The 12323-nt window shown below is 37.5% G+C and overlaps 1 non-coding gene across 1 annotated transcript; it reads right to left on the bottom strand.

Annotated features, from left to right (window-relative positions):
• Window positions 1–574: 574 nt before the first annotated feature.
• LOC126954080 (small nucleolar RNA SNORD66) lies at window positions 575–650 on the bottom strand. Its single transcript, XR_007725527.1, has one exon. It is a non-coding gene; the product is annotated as a small nucleolar RNA SNORD66 (small nucleolar RNA).
• Window positions 651–12323: the final 11673 nt, after the last annotated feature.

Genomic DNA, 12323 nt, shown 5'->3' with positions numbered 1-12323 from the left:
ACAGTGAATGAAGGGCTTGATGCTATGCAGATCCAAGTCCACCACCAAGGCAACTATCAAGGTGTTCTTAAAAAAGAATACTCAAGAGTTCTATATTAACGACATGAAAAATGACTTGTTTCCTCCATAATGTCTACCTTTGATTAGCCTAAAACATTTTTGGTATGGTTAAGAGTATGCATCTTTGTCAATCGAAGACATTCCTCTCTGATAATATCAATAGAGAGTTACCATATGGATGAGTTTTATGGGAAGGCAGTTTACTCCTACTGGGAACTGGGCTCTAAGATCTGTCTATGACATCTGTTTCAGAGCTCACCCAAACTAGCCGGGCGAGGTGGTGGGCGCCTGTAGTCCCAGCTACTCGGGAGGCTGAGGCAGGAGAATGGCGTGAACCCACGAGGCGGAGCTTGCAGTGAGCTGAGATCTGGCCACTGCACTCCAGCCTGGGCGACAGAGCGAGACTCCGTCTCAAAAAAAAAAAAAAAAAATTCCCTCTCCAGTTCATCATTAGTTTGCCCCTGTCCATGATCCTTTTTTTTTTTTTTTTTTTTTTTAAATCTTTTTTTCTCCCTTCCTCAGATCCTCGGTTCCATTGTGGGTACTCAGTGGCCCAGACAGGTGGCACTAACACGAAGTCATCAGAGGACCATGATCCTTTAAGCTCTTAATGATCAAGCCACAGCCTGAACAAAGGAGAAATATTCTTTATATGCCCTAATTGTATCCCCATTTTTCTTATTTTCTTAGTATATGGAAGAATTTGACTTACGATTTCAGAGGATAAGCAGTGTTCCTCTGATAAGCAGTGTTCCTCTGTTTGTTACCAATAGTTCGTATGCTTGATTCCCCACCAAAGGCAAAAACTGTGGCTTTCAGTCTTCTGGGTGTTTTCAGTCAAGTGCAAGTGAAAGGCACAGTTGGCACTCAGGGCATCTGTTGAGTGAATAAGAGAATGAATGGTAAAAATAAATAAATAAATGAATGTAAAGTAAGATGTGAAATAATTTTAATTTTATTCTCAAGAAAGCTGATTCTCATTGAAGTATCACTGTACATTTGATCCCTTTATTCCTTATTTTGACCCCAATTTAGCAATCTACAAGCTGGATAAACTTGAGCATGTTATTTAACTTCACTAATTTTTTTTGTTTCCTCATCCTTAAAATGGGAATAAAAATCCTTACTTCTCAGGGTAATGCAACTCAATGAATGAGAAGTCCTCATAAAAAAGCATGCATGGGAGCTCAGTATATGTCAATAAGCTTATTATTGTACTTGTTGCTTCCTGACACTGCATGATTGAAACTACATCACAATGACATTCTTTCGTTTAAAGGTGTGCTTTCCAGAAAAAGAGCTGTGACCATTCATTGATTTAGCTCCTATGCTTATTATTGTGTATGCTTGATTTTGCTGGAGATCAGATCTCATTATACATTATGTTATTGTAATAGATTATAGGTCTTAAAGCCAGTGTTATACAATGACGAAATGCAAGGGCAAGCAGGGTTCTTACCTAAACATTACTTGAAGGTTTCTGAGTTCCATTGTAAATTTCCACATGCTTAAAACTATTTGAACTCATTTTTTAATTTCAGGGACTTAATGTTACTTATAGAGTATCAGTGTTCAGATTCAAAATCAGCCTCAGCTGGGACAAACCTGAACATTCTAATCAGGTTACTGTCATTCTGCTACTTGGCTGGAGATTACACAGAGAATCCATGTAATTTTAATTTTGTGAGCACCTGACCTGAAACTCACTAAAGGAATACTCTGTACTCACATTCACTATAGATAGGCATTCTTTCCACTAAATTTATGGACTTGTAAATTGTGTCATAAAACAAGTGGAAGAGTGGGAGAGTGGAGTGTAATTAGATAGGCGGTCTCAGGCTCAAGATAATATAGGGACCCAGATTATGTGTCTGTGGCAATGGTTCTGTCTTCAGAATATGTTACAGTTGAAGTATCTGTTAGTTTAGGTGTCCTGAGGTGTTTGTTTTCTTTATTCTTGTGATCTGTATTAACTAAAAATTTATAAAATTTCCAGAACAAGTAAAACCACAAATTACGTTGCACCATTTTCTAGCCGGTTTGGAGTTTTTTGGTGGTTTTATCATATCACCAAAAATTCTACCCATTTTTTCCCAGATTTGCCCTGGGAAGCTGAGCTTCCTGTTGCAATTAGGGGAGCAATTTCATAATTGCCTCAAAATTCAAAATTTGACGTAGCTTTATTATCAAGCCAGACCTATTTAGAGCCCTGGAAGGTTATTATTTCTTTTAAATGGTCATAGCCCAGATCAGGGCTGTGAAACAAAGAAAGTAGGTAGGTCTCTTATCTAGCATCCCTTTGGGGATAAATAGGGGACTTAGAAGCACTATTATTTTTTTTATCACAAAAGCTATGTTTCTCACATATTTGAGCAATGTGTCTCAAGGAATATACAGTCAGCTCTACCTATCCACGGGGTTTCTATCCATAAATTCAACCAACTGTAGATTCAAAAAAGTTGAAAAAAAGAAGGATAAAAAAATACAATAAAAATACTCAAATAAAAATCAGTATAACAACAATTTACATAGCGATACATTACATACATTGTATTAGGTATTATAAGTAATTTAGAGATGATTTAATATACATGGGGAGATGTGCAGAGGTTATATGCAAATACTATCAGAATTGAGCATCTGCTAATTTTGGTATCTGTGGATGTTGTGGAACGAATTCCTCACAGATACCAAAGGATTACTCTATATTTTATGTCTGCATTCCTCCTAGCTCTTCAATGTTCTTCTTTTAATTTTATCTCCGGCCTTCCTAATTTTTATGTTTTTATGGGTTACATATAAAGTCAATTGCAATTTCCAGAATTTTTTTCTAAAGAAAAGTTTTGTGAGAAAGAGTGGCATAACCCCCTAATTCAGCTTAGTTTTATGTGACTGCATCACTGACTATATTCATAATCCTTCTTCTGTGTGGGAGATATTGTAATTTTATACACTGTAGGGCTATTGCAGAATACACATTCTACACTTATTTCAAATAAGTCAGGCATGAGATACATTCTTCTAAGGTAAGATTGATAAGCATCTAATAATTTCACTTATAGGTACAAAATAAAACACAACATTTTTTGGTACATTAAGTTTGGAATTATCAGAAAAGGCTTTAAGGAGCTTAATTTTATAACACTTCTGATCCTCCCCCCCCCCCCCCCACACATACCTATCTCCAAGTAAATAGCACAAAAATTGTATTTTCTGTCTAAAGAAGAAAGTTGCCTACATGTAGAGATGGTATCCCATATGAAAGTCATAACATCACTTGTAGTCATGACTCATTGTCCCCACTTCCTTGTTTAATATGTCATGCTACTTTATAAGATGGAATGGAATAATCCTTGATTTCATATGGTACCTCGCCTACAGTTTACAAAGTGTCTTTACATTCATTTCTTCATATTATTCACATGATAACCTTATGCGGTAGAGACAAAAGGGATTGTTATCACCTTTGTTAGATCAGGAAATTAAGGTTTTGGAAATTCAAAATGATACCCACCATCCTAGAACTCTGCAGGTGGCAGAGTTAGGATTTGTTCTCAGATCATCTGAGTCTGTAACTGGTTCCACTTTCCATCATGCTAAGCCACACCAAGGTACCTGATGTTGGTGGAAGTTAACTTACTTCCTACAGTGTGTGAACAAAGCTATGACAGAAACCTGAGTTAATAAGTTGAATTATATGGTGTCAAAGTTTTCTTTCAACCTACCGCATGCTGTGTTTCTGGAGCACTTTGGAATGTTTAGTCTGTGCTGTGAGGAATACAAAGATCTCAGCAAAATCCATCTTTCTTCTCCCTTACAAATACTAGAGGTATTTTTCACAGGGGCTCTGGTTCCCAATCAGCTAGGAGAAGAAGGAGACATATACATATGCTGTGGAAGAATGTAAAGATGAAAACTAAATTTGTGAACCCATATAGCTCATTAGCATTATAAATTAGTCAATTAAGGAAGGATGGGAAATTTCCCCAAGATGTCTTAGAAAATCAAATATCTACCTAAGAATTTTGAAAGAAAATTGATGAACCAAATAAAATAAGTTCTTAATATAGCTCTAGGATTGTTGCATTCTCTAAATCCTTGAATTCAATCTTATTCAACTTAATTCCTCACCCAACTAGTGATGGGTGGTGAAGGAGTGGAGAGGGATAGAGGAAGATGCAAGCTGTCTCAGTCTCCGGTTCTGGGTGTAAGCAAATGACTTGATAAAACATAATCGCAAAAAGAAAATTAGACTTTCTGGAGTCTCGTCCTTCTATCTTTCAATTAATTTGTTGGCAGAGCAAAGTATTATGTTGCCAAAGTCTTTGTACATTGGTCAATAAGGTCTCTCTCTCTCTCACTCTCTCTCTCTCTTTCTTTGTTTCTCTCTTTTCTCTCTCTCTCTTATTCTTCAAAGAAAATGTACATGGTAGCTGGGCACTGTTCCCAAAATTCCTATTCAATTGGTAGTTGTATAACTATTTAAGATTCTTGATCTGTTGGCTTGTTTTTATGTTCATTCTTGCTCTATCTTTCTTCTCCATCCTAATGATATGCCTTTAAAAATACCCGTCAAGGGTCTCTGAAAGAAATTTGACATGGTTCCGAATCCCACCACTTTTCTTTTCCTAGGGAAGTTTCACATGGCTGATGCTTTATTGTTTCACATTACTTGCTAGTTATTTGACTTTGATGGAGCTGGGTTATGGATTCAAGGGAAGGAAAGAGTAAAAGAACAAAAGGAGTCTAATTCATGCTTGAGATTCTGTCTTCCCAGTGGGACTATGTTTTTGTTTGTTCTTCACAGGAATGATGAATACTGATCAGACTAAATTTAAGACCCACAGGGAAGTTGTATGTACTATGAAATTCTCTGGGTCCTGAACAGGGTAACACACTTTATGATTTCAAAACGTACTGATGAATCTCAGCAAAGACCAGGGGAATTTTTTTAAAAGCAAAGTAAATAGAAAGCCCCAGGGACTGGAGTTCCCTCTCATTTCTCACTTTCTGTTTTCTCTTAACTCTTTATAGCCCCCTACTCATCCAACATTTCTCTAGGGAGATACACAATCCCCAAGGTGATAGCAAAAACAAAAATGACACTCGGTGAGCTTTCAGAGTAAATAAAAGCTGTACTTGTGTACAAAATTTGTTTTATTGGCCCAATTTAACAATCTTCTTTCACATAGCCCCGTGAATAGCAGGAATCAGGACATGGCTCCTGGAATCCAAGACTGTCTTGTGGAATCCTGACAAGGAAAGCAATTAGAATTTTCAATGCTATCTGGTTTCACCACAGGCATATAGATATGGCAATATCATAAAATTGTAAACTAGTTGATGTAAAGCTACACAGATGTAAATACATACTTACGGTGAACTGTGGATTACAAGGAATTATGTTATGTTTGTTTTTGGTTAAAAAAACTGGAATGTTGAATAGTAAATTGTAACACATGCCTGTATATATTGCTATTATTTTTATAGCCACTTTCAGAGGACAAATTGATAAACATTAATCTTAATTAATTTGAATGGGCCACAAGAGATTAAAAAGCTAAAGCATGACTTCTTCACTCTAGTTTTATTTTTTTCTTCCTTGGCAGCAAGGAACTCAGTATAGTATAGTGTAGTGTAGTGTAGTGTAGTGTAGTGTAGTGTAGCGTAGCGTAGAGTATGAGCTTATACCAGAGTCAGCAAAGTTTTTCAGTAAAGGGTCAAATAGTAAACCTTATAGACTTTGCAGGTCATATGGTCTCTATCTGAACTACTCAACTCTGCCATTGTAGTGCAGAAGATACCATAGACAATACATAAATAAATGAATGTAACTGTGTTATAATACAACTTTATTTATAAAAAAAATAGATAACTACACACCCGTGTGCCATAATTTGTCAACCCTATCTACCTGTGGTCTATAGGGCATAGCATAGAGGAAAATGTCTCATCAGTTTTTGGTACTAATACAAAAGGAAAGTCTCCATAGTGTTGTAGTTTATATAATCTGAAGTAGAACCATTTAGTTAATTCTTCATCTGTAACATTACTAGCTAGAAGGACTAGTAGCCTGAATATCTTCCCATTTATCAGTAAGTAAAGTAATACTATATTGAACATGTAAAGAGTAAGGCATTGTGCTTGCTCGTATGAGGAAACAAATGCATATGAGATAAATTCTAGATCACCCCAAAATGTGCAGACTGGTTAGAATTTTAGGGGACTAATCCCTAACTGCAAGACAAGATAGAGTATGAAAAATGTCACCTGTAAAAGTATTGATGATGAATTATATAAAACTCCAGAAAAAGTAGAAGTGATTGCTAAGGCAGAAAGGAAATTAAAGTATTCCTAGGTGCTGGTTAGTGTGCTAGGTACTTTTGTTTTATACATTTCTCATTTAATCTTCAAAATTAGTCTGAGACAATGGTCTTGATATTTTCGTTTTTTTTTCCTTTTAGGAAATTGAGACTCAGAATGGATAGATTGATCCAAAAATATTCTTTGTCCTTTTAAATCTTTTTATTTAGAGTTATAGTAGCTAATATTGAAGGAGTGTTGGTACACCTCTGCTCAGAACAACTTGGAGAAGTAAATGAGAAATTCCTCTCTCTGTCAAGAAGAAGGAGATGGAGAGGGAGATTCAGCGAGTTACCTCAGGTCTCATAGTAACTTAAAAAAGCCCGATTTGCGTTTGCTTTTAAGCCATGTCTGAACACCCCACAATGGAAAGGATCAAGATTCAAACCATATTACACTTACGTAAAAAAGTAGATGGATGGGAATGGGATATTAATTTAAGCAGAATTGAAAGAATGACATTGGATGACTTCGAATGAAAACCACAAATATACCTGTAAGTGTAGGAAGAGATTATAGGCTGATGAAAATTATCACAAGATGATACTTTTAGAAACCCTCTCCAAGGCTACACTAAGGCAGAATGAGTCCTTGGGATGCCATGGGAATAATTATAACAATTATTTGCTAATCTTTAGATCTTAAAGCAATTATAAACATCATTAGCTCATTAGGTGATAAGTCATTTCAACTCCTGGCCCCCAGCTTTCTCATCTGGGAAATAAAAAGTTGTACAATACTGATTCTTAAGGTTACTTTCAGCTTGGAAAAACCAAATGTATCTGTGATTCTCTAACGTTCTGTGATCTAAATTTCTGAGTTACATACACCTGCCCATCTGAGTTTGGAATTGAGCCTTAAGCCAGAAAATACATGACCTACCATGCACTAATGACTGCTAATCTATCTCTTAGAGTAAACCACTGCCCCCTCATTTTTAAAAACAGTAAATTAGGGACACAATAATTTGGGGTCACCTAGAATTCATCTCATATGCATTTGTTTCCTCATAGGAAGAAGCATATAATTTTTAGCATTACATGGCTTTGACATTTTTATAAATACTCTAAAGTCAGAGTTATCCGAGTGTTGGCTCTTATTATAAGGTTTTGAGAAGAGAAAGTTTGGGTATGTTCCTTCCTTCTGAGTACTGCTGAGTAAATCTAAGGCCCAAGAGCTATCACTCTGGACCAGGTAATCAAGGGTTAGTGGTTTCTCATCTTTCCCGTTTAGAAGACGGGATTAAGGAAATGTTGAATTGGCCCCCATTCCTTTTTGTTGTTGCCGTTGTTACTGATATTATGTATGACAGGAAAACCCTGCCTCCACAGACCAGACACGTTGCTGGGCATCTCTGTACTTAGCAAAGGGAGTCTGATCAATTAGTCCATTTAACAGGAGCTCCCCAGCCAGCCTCCCTCTGGAAAATAGCTGAGAAATTCTTATATTCCTCTCAATATGTTAATCAGACAACTGGTATCACAGTTCTCTAACTGTGTAATACCAGTCCCCCTTGGCAGATATATTTTATTTGGATAATGATGTGAAATTTAAGATCTACGTTTCAATTGTGCAGAGCCATAGGCAGTTGTCAATTTTAGTGACAGACATAGACCTCGAGCTAAATTCCTGTGCACAAGCAAAAATTCCAACAAGCGTAGCACAATTCTGGTCCCTTAATAGAAATACATTTTCTCCCATTGAGGGGCAGTATTTTTAAACTGTTCATCACATCTCTTGGTACCAGCAAATCATTAATGCTCTCGAATATTTCCTTTAACATGGGCATTGGTGACTTGAGCCATCAACCAGGCTGACAGGAAATCAGATGGTTATAACCTGATATCCTGCTTCTTCTCGAGGAGAACAGTGCTGAAAACGCAGCGTCTTTTATCCCTCTGCAGTTTCTCCAGCAATATTGTTAGTTAATAGGTCCAAACTCCAAGGCAAAAAGAAGAGTCTCAACTGCTGAATTTCTAAGACCGTAGGATCCACATAATGGGGAGAATTCCCACTGCTGATCTTGCTGTTGGCAATTACATTAAAGAAACAGCCAGCAAGTGAACCGTGTGGCCCGGGGCATCGGTAATGTGATGTGCGGCCTCTCACCTTGAGGTCACTGGTTCAAATCCAACCGTGGCTAATGGGGGCTGAACAGTGTCTGGTATTCTAGGTAAAATTATTTGTTAGATTTGTGAAAACACACATCAGATCCCGAGGCAAATGTACCAAATTAAACATCACAATTAATCTTAACCCATTGGTATGATGATTTAGCACTTAGTGAGTTTTAACCAGCCAAGTTGAAAAGAAGGATTTTTTTTTTTTTAAGTCTGCAAAATGTGTGCTCCTAATACTAAACTGGCTGCTTTGTACTGTGGCCTAAAGGTAAATAAACTGGGGTTTTGTCTCAGCAGAGAGCAAGGGAATTCCAGAGAAAAGGCTCCACTTCCCTGAAATGCAAATCAGGAATATCAGCAAAAGGAGCTGGCTGATTTTTCCTGCTACAGTGGTGGACAGGGAGAAACACTTTCTTGGCATTGACTTGTTTACATGCTTCCAGGCACTAATAGATGGTGTAATAATCAGTGGTACAAATAGAAAGACAAAGGATCTGGGGGTGGAGAATAATACCCATCACACCTCATCTCTGGACCTTATTTCCTCATCAGTAATATAAAGGGTTTAGGGCAAAACAATCTCTAAGACTCCATGAGTCTGTAATTCTCAGACTAAGAGCTCTGATTTCTAGTATCCAAATAGCTTTTCACTCCCCTGATTGGACAAGCATTACCACTCTCCATAGCACCAGCATGTTTGAGTTCTCTGACATGAGACACATACACAGGCTTGAAGATAATCAGGACCAGAACAGAAGTGTTGACTCTGCTACTCCCAGCTGTGTGTCTTTCTGCAGGGGACTTCCCCTTCCTGAACTCCAGGTTCCTCATCCATAATAGGAGGAAATAATATCTACCCCAAAGTTAGTATAGATTAAAAAAGAAAAATAAAGAACCTAGTACAGTGCCTGGAACATAGTACACATGCAATAAATGGTAAGCATCTGTTAAGCAATTACCTCTTTCACCTCTATCCCCAAAGAACCATAATAACATTAGTTATTGCTTATTCAATCACTCAAGAGATTCTGAAATGTGAACTTATCTTTAAAGATTCATTTAATCAGGGTGAGCTGCTTATCGTCACAACCATACTTCTTCTGAATAAAATGAGGATGTACATCCTCTTTAATTTGAAGGTCTGCAGACTGACATTGCAAAAAAAAAAAAATACTTTGAATATACAAACATGCTTGGGCAGACCTTTAGTTAAAACAAAGAAAGAGATTTAATGCATTTCCAAAACTTGATTTTTTTTCTTTTTCAATGAGAAATTACTGGGGAAAGTAGGGGAAACTTTGGGTGATTAGAGATGGCTTTACAATTCATGTTCAGTTCATTTCTGGACTCAATTTATCTAACTCTATCTCCTCTTCTCGCCTTTTCTGCCACTATATTAACCTAAACTGCTAACTGCAATGGCTCACCAATTGACAATTCATGGATTAAAGAAAAAATCCCATGAAAGATAAATGAAACTTTCTAGTGACTAGTTAAATTATTTTCATACCCATATTTCTAGAGCATAGTTTCTTAATCTTGGCACTGTTGACATTTTGGGATGAATAATATTTGTTGGGGGGTGCTGTTCTGTACATTTCAGGATGTTTAGCACCATCTCTGGTTTCTACACACCAAATGCTAATATCATACCCCCAGTTGTGACAACGAAAATGTCACTGGACTTTGTCAAATGTCCCCTGGGGTGGCAGAATTGCCCCAGTTAAGAACTAATGATCTAGAGGCTCCAATCCCCTCCCCAAGCCATCTGGGAAAATAACAGCCATGGAAAATACATAATTGGTATTTTCCCAGGCAATAAAGAAGCATCAGTTTGTGTTCTTTACTCCACTTTCAAGTTACCTGCAGCCCTTGCTTACCTCCCTGGTCTCTTCAAATCCTGTATAGGGCTATAGCTATATCTATTGGCCGTTAGTAGTATCTTGGGATTTGGAAATAGGAACTGGAGGATTGGTGTTTGTTTTTATTTGATAGTTTTTGAGGATCTGTGTCTATTGATCTTTGATGTCTTCCAGATGGAATACACAATGACATGCAATCCAGTTGCTGATTTTTTAAAAAAGGATCATACAGCAGTTCCCCCCTCCCGCAAGAAAAAAATTCCAGAAAGAAAATGGGTGTAGCACAAATCCAGCCACAAAGGAGAACCACTGCAATGGGAAGTAGTAACTTCAGAGATGTAGCATAACAGAGCTATAGCCGTTGAGGAGGAAATCAGAAAAATGAAGGATGTCTGCTTGACAACCAAGGCTGTGTACCTTTCAGCACTCTGGGACAATAAATAGATTCAGTGTTCTCCTAAGATTGACTGGCACTTAAACTATATTATGAGTGAGTGTGTCAAGATAATAACAGAAAAGTACTATGAATATGCAAAGAAAATTATTGCACAACAGTCTCCATAACTCGGGGGGTGGGGGTGGGGGTGGAAAAGACAAGTGGCATAGCCACACGCTGTGCGCAATAGTGTGAAACTGGTTTTACTGGCCTCAAAAGCCGCCCGGCACTTGGCACTCCTCAAATGCCAGCACTGTCCTGAACCATATGTAAGGATATAAATGTAACTCTTGTCTTGTAAAGAGCCTTGATTACCAGGTAACTTTGTGGGATATTTTGGCAGTTTGCCCAAGCCCCCAGAGGTGTGTGCTGTTACATGTCAGCTATGAAAATATGCTACTGACATTTTTTTTTTTTTTTGCTTGAGTGCTATGCACTGAAATAGTACATTTATAGTTGTCCTTACCATCTCACATTTTTCTTAAGAACTGAACTCAGAAGAGACTAAGGAATAATATATTTGGGAATGTATGCCTTTAGACTCCCCCACTTTGCCTGTGCTAACAGTCTGGGAAAAAGCAAGCGAAATTAGAATGAAGATGAGAAAGATGGGCCAGATTCAAATATTTTCTACCCATTTGTTGAAAGGTCATTCTAAGCTTCCATCCCTCCTCCTCACTTGCCAGTAACTTAATTCTTGCAAGGAAATAAGAATGTTCATTATTTTAGCATTAAGTAAAGAGCAACCTGCTGGTTCCCAGGGTAAGTTTCTCCTTGTGTAAGCATTTCTCAGATTTACAGTTAACCGGTCAGCTGTTCCTCTCCAATGCCTTTTCCTTGCTCCCTATAAAGTATCTAGAAATACCCATTTTCCCAACTTCTCCCATACTTCAAACACCACCAGTGTTAGTATGCCCACTTTGTGGCTCACTAATAAGGAAGAGCACAAGCTCCTGTTTTTTTGAAGCAAAGACAGCCATGTTGAGCCTACAAAAGCATCCCCAAAGGATAGTTGGAGCTCTGGCTTTGCAGAGAGGAGAAGAACCTTGGTACTTTAAGCCATGTACAGGTTATAGTCATAGCTGGACTCATCTCCTTCAAAAATTAAAGAGCAGCAAATATATATTGTAAACACCTCAAAAATTCACGAACTACATCTCACCTCTAACAATAGTTTTGACAACAACTACCAGACAAAGTTGTGCTTTGGAATTTAAACAGGCAAGATGTTTAATCCAAAACTTTCTTTCAATAGATATCTTGTTTATTTATTAAGTAAGATACCTAATAATGGTAATATAATGGTTATTTGTTTAAATAGCAGCTCAGCTCAGTGTCTAGTACATTATTTTGGCAAATCATAGATGTGAAATAGAGGCAAGTTGGGTGAAGGTTTGTCCACTATTGCCTGCTCACTTTGTTAAAGTTTGTGATAATTGCATTCTGCATTTAAGGAGCCTTCACTACCATTGTCACAATAAA

The sequence above is a fragment of the Macaca thibetana genome, chromosome 4, assembly GCF_024542745.1.
Source record: "Macaca thibetana thibetana isolate TM-01 chromosome 4, ASM2454274v1, whole genome shotgun sequence".
In the NCBI taxonomy this organism is placed as follows: domain Eukaryota; kingdom Metazoa; phylum Chordata; class Mammalia; order Primates; family Cercopithecidae; genus Macaca; species Macaca thibetana.
This window is presented reverse-complemented; position numbering and strand designations above follow the sequence as displayed.